We start from the raw sequence: 17099 nt of genomic DNA, 5'->3' as shown, positions 1-17099 counted from the left end.
GATCACCACCGCGACGCAGAGTTCAAAGAGAAAATTCGTACGATTTCCCGCGCAATTTCCCAGCCCTTATTTTTCGAGAATAAAAAAAATATTGTAAAGACAATATCATTTTTTTTCTGACTTATATTAAGAAAAAAAAAATTTGCAACAGTGTATGCAAAATGTGTTAGTTAATTTAAGAAACACTAAATAAGAAAATACTAATAAAAACTAAATAAACGCCACGATTGTAGTGTTTGAAAAAAGTAGTGTTCTATTTTTGTTTAAGAAACGAAGAAAATTAGTTCTCTATGGAGGTTGATTAGAATGTAAGTAAAGTTTGTAAAATATTTACAGCATTTTAATGAATGTTTTAAATACTTTAGTAGCTTTCTGTTTCATTGATTTTAGTTTTGATTCTATTCAACAATTTTTTCTATACAGGGTGTGTTGTGTAACATAGGCTAATACAAACTTTTTATAGTTTAGTTTGTGTGTTTTGTATATTATTCATTTTAAGAAAAATTCATTCATTCTTTATAAAAAAAATTGCTTGTTTTACAATTGGTCAATTCCGTTTATACTTGTCCAAATTTGACACACCCTGTATAAAGAAAAAATTGCGCAATTAAAAATACCTTAAATTCTTCTCTTGAATTAAAATTACCTTTTCAGAGCAAATTATAATTTTTGCAAAATAAATATTTGACACATTTTTCTTTTTAAGAAAATTAACAATTTACCTTTTACAATTACCTTTTATTAGGTGTTTTTCTCAATATTTTACTACAAAAACTCACGAACCTTGTGCCTTATTCTCGTTATTTTTCCAAAAAAAAAGAAAAAATTTATCCTGCGGAATTTTCTCTCTTAAAAATGAACGGGAAAATTTAATTATTCTCCTTGAAAAAGGGTATAAAAAAGTTCTTCCATTTTTTTTTATTCTGGAAAATATTTCATAAAACTTTACTCTATAGTAATCTACCGCAAAAACTTTGGGGAGTGTCATCAAGATTATAATGATAAATCCCAATTTTTAACTCAACGACTTACAAGCTTTTTTCTCTAGCAAATCTACTAAAAGAAAACTGTATATAACTTGGAATTTTTTATTCTTTTTTGACGGCATCTTGGTGAACATCCTAAAGCGCAACTTTTCGTGTCAAATGTTCGTGTCTATTACGGTTACTAAGAAACCACAGCTCGTACCGAGAATTCGTAGCACCCTATATATTATAAACCTACTATACAATAACAGTACCTCTATGGTTGTTTAGCCAGTGTGTTTATTTATATTTAACTAGCGTGTACCAGCGACTTCGTTCGTGTCGAATTAATCATTTGAAATGGTGATGATAAAGCAAAGCAAGAATTTCCATTAACATACAAACTGGATAAAATTTTCTCACATTTATGTCAGCATGAGAAAAAATAATATGGCGATATTATTATATAACTTGGTAATATTTGAGGGGTAGTTTCATCTCGTTGGAATTTGGCTTTCGAAAAATCCGTTTGCCAAAAATAAGCTTTTTACGTCAAGCAGTTTAAGCAGAATCGTGGTTAAGAAATTACCCAACTTTTTGGAACACCCTGTACGATTTTTTAAAAATTTCAAAATATGTAAAAAAACCAAATAAATGATGCTTGTCCAAGCGTTTTCCCCAAAGATTAACCGTTTTTTAAATAACAAATATTGTAATATTTGAGGGGCGTTTTCACCCTCTTGGAATTTGAGATTCGAGAAACCCCTCCTTATCGAACCTCTACACCCCACAGTCAGCCAAAAATCAGCTTTAAACGTCAAGCAGTTTAAGTAGAATCGTGATTACTCAATGGTCATATTTTATGAAACACCCTGTGTATAAATTTATAAAAAATCTTAAAATATGTAAAACAACAAAATAAAATATACGTGTTTAAGAGTTTTTCCGAAAAACTCACCGGTTTTTAGATAAAAAATATTTTAATATTTGAGGGATAGTTTCACCCCCTTAGAATTCGAGTTTGGAAAAATCCCTTCTTATCGAACCTCTACACCCTAAAGTCAATCTGTTTTCCAAAAATCAGCTTTTTACGTCAAGCGCTTTAAGCAGGATCGTCATTAATCAATGACCAGATTTTTCGAAACACCCTGTTGTTGATTTTTGAAAAATCTTAAAATATGTAAAAAAACAAAATAAAATATACGTGTTTAAGCGTTTTTTTCGGAAACTTGACCGTTTTTTACATAAAAAATATTGTAATATTTGAGGGGTGGTTTCACCCCCTTGGAACTGGAATTTCGAAAAATCCCTTCTTATCGAACCTCTACACCCTAGAATCAACCCGTATGCCAAAATTGAGCTTCTTACGTTGAGTGGTTTGAGCAGGATCGTGATTAATCAGTATGTCAGTCACTTAAGGATTTTATATATTAGTATAGATGAGACATAATAAAAAATTTACATTACATTCTTCAAGCAAATCAACAATTTTTTATGCACTTAATTTGAGACTGCAAAATGTTTAAAGGTTTCTTATACATACACATAAATAAAGAAAAAACGTCAGGTAAATAAAACGGGCAGTAGAGAATCGAAACAAAAAAGAAAAGAAAAACGATCTGGTAAGCTCCTCGTGGAAAATATTTTACTGGAAAATTGCTTTTTCCCGATCCGTTTCGCTCTGTTACACTTAATTGCGCATAATTTCGGAGGCATTTCTTGCCTCGAGTTTTTCGCACTTGCAAATTACCCAAAGTTTATTCGGAATAACGGAGAGCTCCGAAACTTAGAGGTTTCTGTCAGTGAGTTTCGTCTTTTTAATAAGAGATATATAGTTTCGTGAATTTTTCTAGAAAAAGAAAAAAACTATGATAAAACAGTTACTGTTGAACTTTTCGAACAAAACATTTCCAAAATTATTATTTCTGTCTAATAACTACCTAATCAACAGGGTTAATATTTGTCAATGAGATCATATATACAGGGTTGTTCACCACATACGACACGGAGTATTATAGCTAAACGATTACATTTTTACAAATTTTTAGTTTTGGGTTCGTTGAAGGACTATTAGAGCTACAATTTAAAAATATTTTTACAAGATACAGAGTGTCCCAAATAAGTAAAAAATATTATAGTTGTATTTTCTTAAACGGAACACTCTGTATATTCTTCTATTTTTAGATTCTACGATTGAAATAAAGGTTTATCACACTTAAATCTTAACGTTTTTGAAATATTTTCAATTTTATGAAATTGCAGTAAAAATTTTAACGCTTCATTTCTCCAAGGTTACCAAAGTTTTTTTATACTAAATATTTACTAAAGATTATTTGTTGATCAGATATTGTGTTGAAATAATAAAAATTTAACTACCTTATACAGAGTGTCCAAAAATGTATATTAAATAAATACTAGCTTTAAACGGCAATAACTTGTTTAATTTGAAGGGAACACCCTGTATATTTTACGTGAATCAGATGCACAATTTAATTGTCTGTCAAATTTTATTATACCATTCTTTACTTGTGTCTTCAAGTTTTCGGAGAAAATGCATTTTCTAATAATTTAGACCTCATTTGTCACTATACCCACGGAATATTGACATTTGAGATTATTTTTAAAGATTTAACAAATTTTCAAAGAGTACAATACTAATAGTGTCGATATAGTTCGCTTATTCTATTAAAAAAAACTGTTTAAATATTTTTTGTTAAAGATGACCAATTAATATGATCCCTGTATTGAAACTACATTAATTGATTGATTACGTTGATTAATAATAATTGCTGGAAATACTAAAAAACTGAATTTTGTATGTGTATTAGACAGTGTGGTAAAAAGTAACACCTTATAAATTTTGTTTCATTGTTTGACGAATGCTTATTTATATCTACAGAGACATTCATTTTCATAACTTATTATATTAATTTCTGATCCAAATCCACATTTATTTAGAATAATTAATTAATTAAAACAATTTAAGTATGTAACTAACTAATTTTTGGGCCAAAATAATGGTGGTATATTTAATTGGTATACTCTTTTACAAGTTAAGATATAAGTTGTTTTTTTTTGTATACAAATGGGCTCGCAATATTATTAATTTACCACTTGTACATTTTGCATATATATGTTGCTTTAAAAAAATCTGAAATGTCAATATTCCACGGGTATAGTGATAAATGAGGTCTAAATTATAAGAAAATGCATTTTCTACGAAAACTTTAAGGGATAGGTAAGAAATGGTTTAACACAATTTGATAGATATTTAGATTTTGCATCCGATTCACGTAAAATATACAGGGTGTTCCATTTAAATTAAACAAATTATTGCCGTTTAAAGCTAGTAATTATTTAATACAAATTTTTGTTATTGCAACACAATATCTGATCAATAAATAATCTTCAGCAAATATTTAGTATCAAAAACTTTGATACCCTTGAAGAAAAGAAGCGTTAAAATTTTTACTGCAATTTCATAAAATTGAAAATATTTCAGAAACGGTAAGGTTTAACTGTGATAAACCTTAATCAAATTTACCTCTAATTCGATCGCAGAATCTAAAAATAGAATAATATACAGGGTGTTCCATTTAAAAAAATACAACTATAATATTTTTTACTTACTTGGGACACTCTGTATCTTGTGAAAATATTTTTAAATTATACCTCCAATAGTCCTTCATCGAATCCAAAACTTACAATTTGTAAAAATCTAATCGTTTAGCCACAACACTCCGTGTCGTATGTGGTGAACAACCCTGTATAGGGTGGTCCAAACTATATTCCGGAAACTTCGCCAGCATATTGTGCAGATAAAAATAAGGAAAAAAGTTCGTATAAATGCATGTCCTAAAATGCTGAGTTTCGGAGATGCAGGGTGTTGTAGAAGTTTAATTTTTATTTCGATTTTTTCCAAATAACTTCTGAAATAACGCCAATTTTTGGATGAAAATTGGAGTCTAGGAGTTTTTTGGCATTAGAAATTTGATTTTGATGTAAATATGACTCCTATTTGTAGGGAGCTCCATCTACATTTATTCTAACTGTTTTGAATAGTAATAACTTTTTGTCCGTACCTGTATAAAACTACTGAGTGAAAAAATATACATTTCCGTGACTTTTTACGCAAAAAGTGTCTCTTGGTAAAAATCGCTACGGGCAACCGTTTTTAAGATATTTAGAATGAAATAGTCAATACATGTCATTATTGACAGAAAATAGACACGTTGAGTAGATAGTTAGCCATAAATTTGTCTGATTTAAAATTTATTATTTCGGTCGAATAATAACGTGTTTAATTTATGTCAATGATGACAGGTATTGATAATTTCGATTCCAAATATCTCGAGAACCATTACTCGTAGCGATCTTTACCAAGATATCTTTTTTACGTAAAAAACGTCGCAAATGTATATTTTTTACTCAGTAGTTTTATACAGCTACGAATAAAAAGATATTACTCCTCAAAACAGTTAAAAAATATGTAGGTTGCGTCCTCTTCGAGTAGGAGTCAAAATCAAATTTCTCATGTAAAAAAATTCCCAGACACCAATTTTTATCCAAATATTGACGATACTTCAGAAATTATTTGGAAAAAATCGAAATAAAAATGAAACACACACTTCTACACCCTCTATCTCCAAAATGAAGACATACATTTATATGAACCTTTTTACTTATTTTTATCTGCAGACTATTACAGTTAAGGGTTGGAACCTTTGGTGTTAAACAGCAAAATAAAAACACTAAATCACCACAATACACCAAAACACTTTTACTTTTACACTGGACGCGCGTTTCGCTAACCATGTTAGCATCATCAGCAGATGATTATAAACATATATACAGGGTTGTTCACCACATACGACACGGAGTATTGTAGCTAAACGATTAGATTTTTACAAATTGTAAGTTTTGGGTTCGTTGAAGGACTATTAGAGCTACAATTTAAAAATATTTTTACAAGGTACGGAGTGTCCCAAATAAATAAAAAATATCAAAGTTGTATTTTTTTAAATGGAACACCCTGTATATTATTACATTTTTAGTTTCTACGATTAAAATAAAGGTAAATTTGATTAAGGTTTATTATACTTAAACCTTACCGTTTTTGAAATATTTTCAATTTTGTGAAATTGCAGTAAAAATTTCAAAGCTTCATTTCTCCAAGGGTATCAATGTTTTTAATACTAAATATCTAATGAAGTTTATTTATTGATCAGTTATTATGTTGCAATAATAAAAATAATACTACCTTATACAGAGTGTCGAAAAATTTATTTGAAATAATTATTAGCTTCAAACGGCAATAACTTCTTTAATTTAAATAGAATGCCCTGTATATTTTAGGAGAATCAGATGCACAATTAAATTGTCTATCAAATTGTATTATACCATTTTTTACCTATCCCTTCAAGTTTTCGTAGAAAATGCATTTTCTTATAATTTAGACCTCATTTATCAATATATCCATGGAATATTGACATTTTAGATTGTTTTTAAAGCAGCAAATGTACAAAATGTACAGACTAGTAATATTATCGTTTTTAGCAAAACGATAATATTACTAGCCCATTTGTATGCAAAAAGAAAACTATTTAAATCTTTATCAAAGAGTATACCATTAATTAAATATAACACCATTATTTCCGCCCATATACTAATTAATTACATACTTAATTGTGTTCGTTAATAAATTATTATAAATAAATGTGGATTTGAGTCAGAAATCAATATAATAATAAGTTATCAAATTAAAGTCTCTGTTGTTATAAATAAGTATTTATGAAAAATGAAATTTCATTTTTAAGGTGTTACTTTTTATCACACTGTCTAATGCCCATACAAAATTCAGTTTTTGTATTTTGAGCAATTATTATTAATCAACGCAAACAGTCAGTTAATGTAGTTTGAATACTGGAATCATATTAATTGGTCCTCTTTAACAAATATTTAAACAGTTTTTTTTTATTTTTTAATGAAATAAACGAATTATATCGACAATATTAGTATCTGTACTCTTTAAAAATTTGGTACATCTTTAAAAATAATCTAAAATGTCAATAGTCCATGGGTATATTGATAAATAAGTTCTAAATTACAAGAAAATGCATTTTCTACGGAAACTTATAGAGATGGTATAATATAATTTGATAGACAATTAAATTGTGCATCTGATTCTCCTAAAATATTCAGAGTGTTCCATTTAAATTAAACAAGTTATTGCCGTTTGAAGCTAATATATATTTAAAATAAATTTTTAGACACTCTGTATTAGGTAGTATTATTTTTATTATTGCAACACAATAACTGATCAGTAAATAAACTTCAGTAAATATTTAGTATTAAAAACTTTGATACCCTTGGAGAAATGAAGTCTTAAAATTTTTACTGCAATTTCACAAAATTGAAAATATTTCAAAAACGGTAAGGTTTAAGTATAATAAATGTTAATCAAATTTACCTTTATTTTAATCGTAGAAACTAAAAATGTAATAATATACAGGGTGTTCCATTTAAAAAAATACAACTTTGATATTTTTTACTTATTTGGGACACTCTGTATCTTGTAAAATTATTTTTAAATTGTACCGCTAATAGTCCTTCATCGAACCCAAAACTTACAATTTGTAAAAATCTCATCGTTTAGCTACAATACTCCGTGTCGTATGTGGTGAACAACCCTGTATATAAGGTTTATAATCATCTGCTGATGATGCTAACATGATTAGCGAAACGCGCGTCCAGTGTAAAAGTAAAAGTGTTTTGGTGTATTGTGGTGATTTAGTGTTTTTATTTTGCAGACTACGCTACCAAAGTTTTCCGAATACAATTCGTACCACCCTGTATAACAACTATCCGGAAAATGTAGAGAAATTTGCGAAATCACATGTTTCACTGGCGGAAATCTTCCAGAACGCCATCTAGCGTGAATTACGGGCTAGAACGACGTCGGGGAATTATTAAATATGGCGCATTTAACAAAATAATTCATCCAGGGTGCATATAATGAAATTGCACCACCCACTATCCAATTGCATAGGGGTGTGTGTGACAGTGTGTGTGTATGATAGTCGAGGCGACTTTTAATTTATTACCTTGCCAGCTAATTTATCGTCCTACGCTCTTTTAAAAACACTAGGTAGTGTTTTTTAAACAAACCCATCCCTGTTTTATTTAAATAAATATAAAAATTTTTGTTTTTAAAAGACTCTATTCCGTGTAGAGTGGAGAATGTATACTGTGTCCCCCTTTCCAGAGTTATAACTCATCATACAGTGTCAAATGCATATGTACGCTGACGATGTACAGATATATCTGGAAACTTCCATTGAAGATTTGGCTGCTTACGAAACATGGTGTATACTCTGTTTTTTTTCTCAGGTAAGATTTCGACAGACGATGACAGAAGAAATGACCTCCCATACCAATCTATTTATTTTACTAAAAAAAGTTTCTAATAATTTTTAAGTTAACTATGGATGGGTTTAAATATAAATTCGTCATGCGTCGTCACTTGTTGTTTTTAACCAGTTTTATTGGTTTATTTCAAAAATGACAGATCGTATTTCAATTTTATTGGTTTGGCGGAACGATGAACGACAAACGGACGCCGATGCGTATGAACCCGCCTTTAGATTTTTGACGTTTGTCAAAGTCTTGCCAAATTATAGGTTATAATTTTGTGACAATTTTGTCAAATACCCTGCGTTTGGAAGATGATGCATTTTGATTCGTGTTATTACGTGTGTTTTGTGTCTTTTGAAGTCAAGTGGAGGAAAAATTGAGTGAAAATTAACTGTAGAACCCAGAGCACAGTTTATGGTTAATACTCGCTGCCCAGGCAGAAAGTCTTATACAGATACACCAATAAAGTTACTATCAATAAAGTTCGTATACCATCTCGTCGCAGATAAGTGCATCTCGAATATGGTAGAAGGACCATACTAAACACATACTAAAAACTGGAGTAGCTGTAAAATATCGACATCACACGATAGGTAAATAATGGATTTGAGTACTGCAGAAAAATAATGTCAAAAGGTACTGGTTTAAAAAAATTAAGATTAAAGTTAATTAATCAACCTGTGAGGTATAAAATTTGGTAAGTGTTATTATTAATAAAATAGTTTGTTTTATTTGTGTTGTTTTATTTATTCCTGCGGAATATTACAAATTTGTATTTGTACATAAGTTATATTATTGATAAATATAATCATAAATGTGGGAAGTTTCATAAAGCTTGAAAGTAAGAAATAGTTCTTTTTTTATATTTTTTGGTATGTGGTGTCTTGTTTTTGTTTGTTTTGTATTAACACATACCGTTTTTTATTAAATAAAATAACTCGATTACATTTTTTCAGTTTTATACAGTTTTTTTCACAATATTTTGAAGTTACTTGTCAGTCAAATTTTAAAAACATCTATTAATTTCCTGCTATGCGTTCCACTTGTACCAACTTAATTCTTTGAAAAATAAAATAAACTACTTTGAAATTAAAATGACAGACACATCTATCACTGTCAAGGATCTTCTCGTTGGACAGACTATAGTAACCATGGACTAATAATAAATTCTAATAAAACTCATGCACTTTGTGTAGGTAATGCGAGGAGTAGAAACTTTATTGTTTCCAATTTTGATTTATCTATTGGTGGTACTCTGATCCAATGCGTCGATGTTGCCAGGAACCTGGGAGTTTACCTAGACAGCGGCCTGACTTTCGAACATCACTGTAATAAAGTATACAAACAAGCTATGTTTAAATTGAAAGGCATGTATAATCTGCAATTTTTGTTGGTTGAAGCGACAAAACTTCACCTAATAAAGGCGCTGATATATCCACATTTGGACTATTGTAGTCAGATTTATTACAGTTTTTTGACAAACTACAACCAAGCAAAAATACAGAGAGTACAAAATGCATCGTTGAGATTTGTTTGTGATCTACAATATAGAGAGCACGTAACTCCTCACCTAATTAAATTGAATGAGCCTAGACTCTCTTTACGTTTTCAATACCTTTATATTATGTTATTATATAAAGTCTATACATACAAAGTTCCTCCATATTTATACAATTTACTTATAAAAAGATCAGAAATCCATAGTAGAGATATTAGATTAAATACTTTTACAGTTCCGCGGCACTCTAGTTCAAAATTTAAATGTAGTTTTTCCTATAAGGCACCTTTATTGTTAAACCCAATACTAAAAAATATACTAGATTCACCATTTTCAAGATTTAAATTTGAGATAAAAAATCGTTTGTTTGCTAATTAAAAATAATACATTATTTTCTACTAATTAAATTAATTTAAAATCGTTTTAATAATCAGCTGTTTAAAAAAAAATATTCTTTATTATAATTATTCTTTTGCATTTTTTTTTATAATTCGAATTCTAAGTGCAGAATCATTTACTTTTATTTTATGGTGGAGTGGAAGAGTGGCTAACTCCAAACTCCTACCAATTATTGTGTAATATTATATATTTGTAATATTACTCTTTATACAATAAAAATCATTGTTTATTATTTATTATTTATTTATACAGTCTCAGGGCTTTGACAAAAGGCAGTATGTGAGACGGTTTTACAGAGATTAGTTCTAGGAATTTTTAGAGCACTTACTTACATTATAACAAAAATAACACAAAAAGAAAAATAATAAAGATATTGCAGTGTAACCCAAATTCGTCAACAAAGTTGAAGAGGTAATATTTTGGCCAACTGTATAACAAGAAATTTAAATGAAAGAAAAGAACCTACGTTGTGTTAAATATTTTTTTTTATTGTGATTACCTCGGATGCGCCTCGACAGAAGCAATATTTTGGGAAATTTGAGGAGAATAGGTTATGTAAATAAAAGGCTAAATTTGTAAATAGCCCTACTTATTTTATTAAATGAAATAAAATGAGTGCCGTACTCTGCCTGGAATTCACGGCAGAGAAAACCCCGATTACTATTCCAGAGAATCTAACTATGCTGTCCTAAACTTCAATAAAAGAGAAATAATAATAATATAGAAACTGTCCTCATACCTAGGTTTATAGTTTAATACATTCAAAACATGCCACATTTATATCATTCAAAACTAAAGAGGTTTTTTGTTAGTTTAACGGGTGCCCACCCGTAGGTACGAAGTCCCTTGTTGCGGAATCGATGCTAAAGTTGAAGGTTTGAGCCAATATCTTTAGAAATTATATGTATTAGAATCTTTATAAATTATTCTAATAGTTATTCTATTTATTGTTTTTGTTTGCCCTATTGCGAGCTAAGATATTCGCCCATGCACGGTCGAAAATTGTTAGTACACTCAACAAGGCCCTCATTTCCACAAACCACAAACATCGGCACGAAGGAACAGTAAACGATTTTATTTAGATTACCTTTAAACTGAAATTATTTACAGCATAAATAAATTCCATTAAATGCATACACATATTACATATTGTCTTTGCCAGATAAAATGAATAAGGAAAAGCTTTAGAACAGAATTACAACAAGAAAACAAAATAATATGATTTACTTAACATTAGTTAAATAATAAGAAAACATTTACTTTACCTTTAATAACATTCTTGGACACAAAACTCAAGAACCAAAACAATATCAATGCTTCTCGAATGTCTAAAAGCTATTATCTAACAACTATCATCTCTGGGGCCTGTAACACAAGACCTACAAGTGCTACACTTGTACGCTTTTGGATAGAGACTTGTAAAGTTTCGTAACACACGGCAACTTGTACTTACATATGTAGGACTTATAATTACGGAAAATATTTTACAATTGTAGTTCTGTTCTGTAACTCAAAGATAACACTTGTAAGTTTATGTTACGCATTCCATTACAATTGTAGGAAAATTTTAACCATGCTTAGAAGGTGGGTACAAAATTCTACAAGAATCAGATTAGGAGAAGTTGTTGCTTTATTCACACGTCTCACGCAATGTGAGCAAGTTCAAGTGATGACGAAAATGAACCCCGTCTGCCATATCGATTCAGAGAGAGAACTGACTTGGCATTCCTTTCCGATAAAGAATTTGAGGAGCGATTTCGACTAAGATCTCGTAGAAGACCTCTCCCCGGCGCTACAAAACAGCAGTAATCCAATCAAAATAAAATAAAATAACCAAAATTAATTTTAGAACGAACTTGTCTAAACAAGTATTTTATCCCCATACGCAATAATACACAAACGAACGTTTACCGATCTAGTGCGTCTATCCTACAACTCTTGTGCACTTTAGCTACACTTGTTAGAAATATTCGCCGTTATTACAAGTCATTTTGAGAACTTTGTGTTACAGAAATTAACAGGAATTGTATTTACAAGTGAATCTTCAACAAGTTCTACACTTGTTACTGTTATAGATTTTGTATTACAGGCCCCTGGTCGTCGCCTGATTTCCCTCTCTCTAGTTTGTGAATAATATTTTAAAAATCAATAATTTTATTTATGTATAGACTGTCTCAAAAATGAATGTTTTGAATTTAAAGAAATATGTCTATTTATAAATACGCGGTTCATCTCACAGCGCTTTTAGATGGAGCGTATGTTTTTTCAAGACAGCTCATCCGGACGGAGCATAAGCGACCCATGTGAAATTGTTCATGTAAACTCATAGTATACTCTGTTTTTTTTCTCAGGTAAGATTTCGACAGACGATGACAGAAGAAAAGCAGATGACGTCCCATACCAATCTATTTATTTTACTAAAAAAAGTTTCTAATTATTTTTAAGTTATCTATGGATGGGTTTAAATATAAATCCGTCATGCGTCGTGTCTTGTTGTTTTTAACCAGTTTTATTGGTTTATTTAAAAAATGACAGATCGTATTTCAATTTTATTGGTTTGACGGAACGATGAACGACAAACGGACGCCGATGCGTATGAACTCGCCTTTAGATTTTTGTCATTTTTGACGCTTGTCAAAGTCTTGCCAAATTATAGGTTATAATTTTGTGTCAACTTTTGTTGAATACCCTGCGTTTTGGAAGATGATGCATTTTGATTCGTATTATTACGTGTGTTTTGTGTCTTTTGAAGTCAAGTGGAGGAAAAATCAGTGAAAATTAACTGTAGACCCAGAGCACAGTTTATGGTTAATACTCGCTGCCCAGGCAGGAAGTCTTAAACCAATGAAGTTGCCATCGATAAAGTTTGTATACCATTGTGCATCTCGTATGGGGTAGAAGGATCAAACTAAACACATACTAAAAAGTGAAGTAGCTGTAAAATATCGACATCACACGATAGGCAAATAATGGATTTTAGTACTGCAGAAAAATAATGTCAAAAGGTACTGGTTTAAAAAAATTAAGATTAAAGTTAATTAATCAACCTTTAAGGTATAAAATTTGGTAGGAGTTATTATTAATAAAATAATTTGTTTTATTTACCTATGTTGTTTTATTTATTCCTGTGGAATATTACAAATTTGTATTTGTACATAAGTTATATTGATAAATATAATCATAAATGCGGGTAGTTTCATAAAGCTTGAAAGTAAATAATAGTTCTTTTTTATATTTTTTTTGGTATGCAGTGTCTTGTTCTTGTTTGTTTTGTATTAACACATACCGTTTTTTGTTAAATAAAAATAACTCGATTACATTTTTTCAGTTTTATACAGTTTTTTTTCACAATATTTTGAAGTAATCACTTGTCATCTTGTCAATCAAATTTTAAATATTTCCTGCTATGCGTTCCAGTTGTACCAACTTATTTCTTTGTAAAATAAAATAAACTACTTTGAAATTAAAATGACAGACACATCTATCACTGTCAAGGATCTTCTCGTTGGACAGACTATACTTGCTTGAAGTCGCGGATCTGAAAGCGCTGTCAATATGGAAAATCGAAAAACAGATATTATTAAACACAATATTTGCTTCAAAAAATAAGTTGCATAATCTTGCTTACTATGATACCCTTTTTGTCTTAGTACAGTCCATCTGGCATCAAAAAAGGTCTAGACTTTTATCAAATTACCCCTGCTCTCATACTTTGGCAGTTATAAGTAGTCCACTGGAAAAGCTTAAATTTGAAAATTCGTATCTCCGTTTTTGAAAAACTCCAAAAATTTTGAATTTAATTTCCTGGCTGAACCGTAGGTCCCACAGAAAATTTTATGTAGCAAAGAATGAAGAGAATTTAAAAACATTAAGCGTTCATGACTTTATATTAACATAAAAAAATTTTCCACAATTTATGAGTCTATTAAACTTTTATCCTGCCTCGGCAAGCTGGATCACTTTATTCCTTTTTAATAAATAATCAAAATAAAGCTCCTGAAAGCTAGGTAGTACTTTTCTCATATAAACAACACTAAAAACGCCAATTCACTGCCTGTTTCTACCTTTATTTTATCTTTATATCCGTAATAAACTAAATTATGCAGGTGGGGTGGCCATATATTTTACTTTAAAAGGTCACCAGAGTTAAGATTAATCTGCAAGGTACCATAAACGACTTGTTAATGTGTTTTATCAGGAATTAAAGTCTTGTTACTGGAAACAAAGACCCCAGGAATAAATTTTGTCGTAAAACTTTATGTTTTACCAGAGGGATCGAGAGGGTATAGAAAACTCGATGACTCGAGTCCAGATTTTAAACAAGCTTAAAACAGACAATTTTTCAAATACACGCACAGGGAAAATCTAGGAATATCATTTTATTAAAGTTAAAAATAAATGTTTTGAATAAACAACCACATATTTGTAGGCCGATTCTTTCTACTTCGATTGAAACGAAGTAGTCATACTAGTTATTTCTAAATTTGGGATATTTGCAGAAGTGTTTGTGCATTTTTTGTCAAATGTATCAAAAGCACCTAGCATCAATTGTTCGAATTTAACCTGTACTGGCTATGTTTTTATGATAACTGGCCAGAATTCATTCAAATAACTCTTGTTTAGTATTAAACGACATTATGGAGCGTAGACATCTTATCAGAGACGAAATGCTAAGGGACATGTGTATGCTCGAAGCTGGAATGCGCCAAATCGACGTAGGTAGAGCATTAAATACAACGCAAAGTGTAATATCGCGATTAAGTGAAAGTGGTGATGTTGCTGAAAGGCACACAGGGCGACATCGCATTACTACCCCTCAGCAAGATCATTTTTTACAATTTAATGCTCGACGCCGACCGACTCTTACAGCACCAGAGCTTAGTTTAATTCTCCAGGAAACACATAATGTAACCGTTAGTCCTGACACTGTTCGCAATAGATTAAGAGAGCTCAACTTAAGAAGCAGACGCCTCTAGAGAGCTCAACCCTTAACGAGAGGAAATCGAGAGTTACGATATTTGTGGGCTCAAGATCATGTTCAGTGGTCGAATGAACAATGGGCCAACGGGCTCTTTACGGATGAGTCATGCATTAGAATTCATCCGGATTCGAGAAGGCTTAGGGTATGGAGAGAACCGGGAAATCTTATTCGGTTGGATCATGTTCAGGAAGTACACCCTTATCAAGGTGGAACAGTTATGGTCTGGGGAGGAGTCCAGTTAGGGCGAAAAACCGATCTCGTTTTTCTTGAAAGGTTTCTAACAGGAATCACATATCGTGATTTAATTCTTGAGCCTGTCGTGTTACCATATGCCAATGATTTTGGGAGAAACTTCATTCTCATGCATGACAATGCACGGCCTCATACAGCCAGAATGGTAAGTGAGTTTATCAATGCTCATCAATTAAACATCTTACCCTAACCGGCACAATCTCCTGACCTCAACCCCATCGAGCACGTATCGGACGCGGTCCAAAGAAGAATTTTGAGAATGGGTATGCCTCGTGAAACTCGTAGGGATCTGGTTCGGGCCGTGAATGCAGTGTGGCAGGCTGTACCTCAAGAAGAGATCGACAACCTGATCATGAAGAGAAGATGTAGGGCTGTAATGAACAGTAGAGGAGGCCATACCCTTTATTAAGTAAAAATCGTTTTATCTTTTTTTTTTAATTCACAGTTTAGAATTAAAAAAAATGTGTGTATTTTTTTGAGTTCAATAAAAATCAAGGTAAATTTGAAAAATTCGGTAAATTTCGCATTTTTGTTTCCAATACGTCCTGTAAACTATTTGTTTATTTTAATTTTATTATATCAGAAATGCAAATAATAAAATTACTGACGATGGATGGATAAAATTGTAATATCCCTAGACTTTTCCGGTGTGTGTAGATTAGGGAGTGATCATACATGATTGAAAAAGTTGGCAATACTATGGTCGAGAATTTTAGAATTAATGATTATATTAATTCATTTGCCTTTAGCTATATTAAGAAATTTTGATTTTTTTCCGAAATATTTTTCAATGTTAAAATATACCACACTCTGATGCAAAAAAAACGCAACGGAGAAATTTTTGATCAAATTCAGTGTTATATTTTTGTTATTTTTAGCCCTATATTCATCATTTTTCTAGCAAGCTGTATATAATTATATCACCTTTTTTTCGTAAACTCAGTTTTTTATAAACTTTAGTATTTGGCATATTATACAGGGTTAATCGAGAGGTTTTTTTTTACCCTAACTTTAAAACACTCTGTGCAATAATTTCGTGTGTACATGTTTGTAAAATATAATTTTGCTGTCAGAACCATGTCTCCTGAGCATTTTGTTTTTTGGATCATGTCAATACATGCCTTGGTTAATTTTTAAGAGCGAAACAAGCTTGCCACCAACAATTTGCAAGTTTTTCAATTATCACTTCTTTTTTGAAGTTATTTTTCAATGTGACAAAGCGGTTTTGGTGATTGTTGTGAACTATATACTACTATGAACTGCCCATCATGTTCGACGTTTGGCAAATGCTTGGCAGGAGGGTAAGAGATCGCGAAGCAGATTAATATCGTTAGTTCTGTATAATCTGAGACTGTATAATAAATTATGACTCAAGAGAGGGGACACAATAGATCTATAACTTGCGGTGATTAACTACAATCACAAAACAAAATGAGTACCATAGTTAGCAAGATTATGCAACTTATTATCTTTTTCACAAAGCAAATATTGGGTGTATTTATATCTTTTTTAGGGTTTCAAATCTTATTTGTTTTTCTTTTTGTGCCATTTTTGTTACAAATGGAAGTAAGTGCGCTATAAATTCCTGCAC

At 30.7% G+C, this 17099-nt stretch overlaps 1 protein-coding gene across 1 annotated transcript in view; it reads left to right on the top strand.

Annotated features, from left to right (window-relative positions):
- The first annotated feature begins 215 nt into the window (after positions 1-215).
- Positions 216-17099, top strand: part of LOC115891832 (octopamine receptor 1-like) — a 126661-nt gene continuing 109777 nt past the window's right edge. The window contains exon 1 of the mRNA XM_030912409.1: positions 216-308. The gene's annotated coding sequence lies outside the window, so the exon portion shown is untranslated. The remainder of the gene's footprint in view (positions 309-17099) is intronic.

Source organism: Sitophilus oryzae, unplaced genomic scaffold (genome assembly GCF_002938485.1).
Source record: "Sitophilus oryzae breed Bouriz unplaced genomic scaffold, Soryzae_2.0 scaffold_119_pilon_pilon, whole genome shotgun sequence".
Lineage (NCBI taxonomy): Eukaryota > Metazoa > Arthropoda > Insecta > Coleoptera > Curculionidae > Sitophilus > Sitophilus oryzae.
This window is presented reverse-complemented; position numbering and strand designations above follow the sequence as displayed.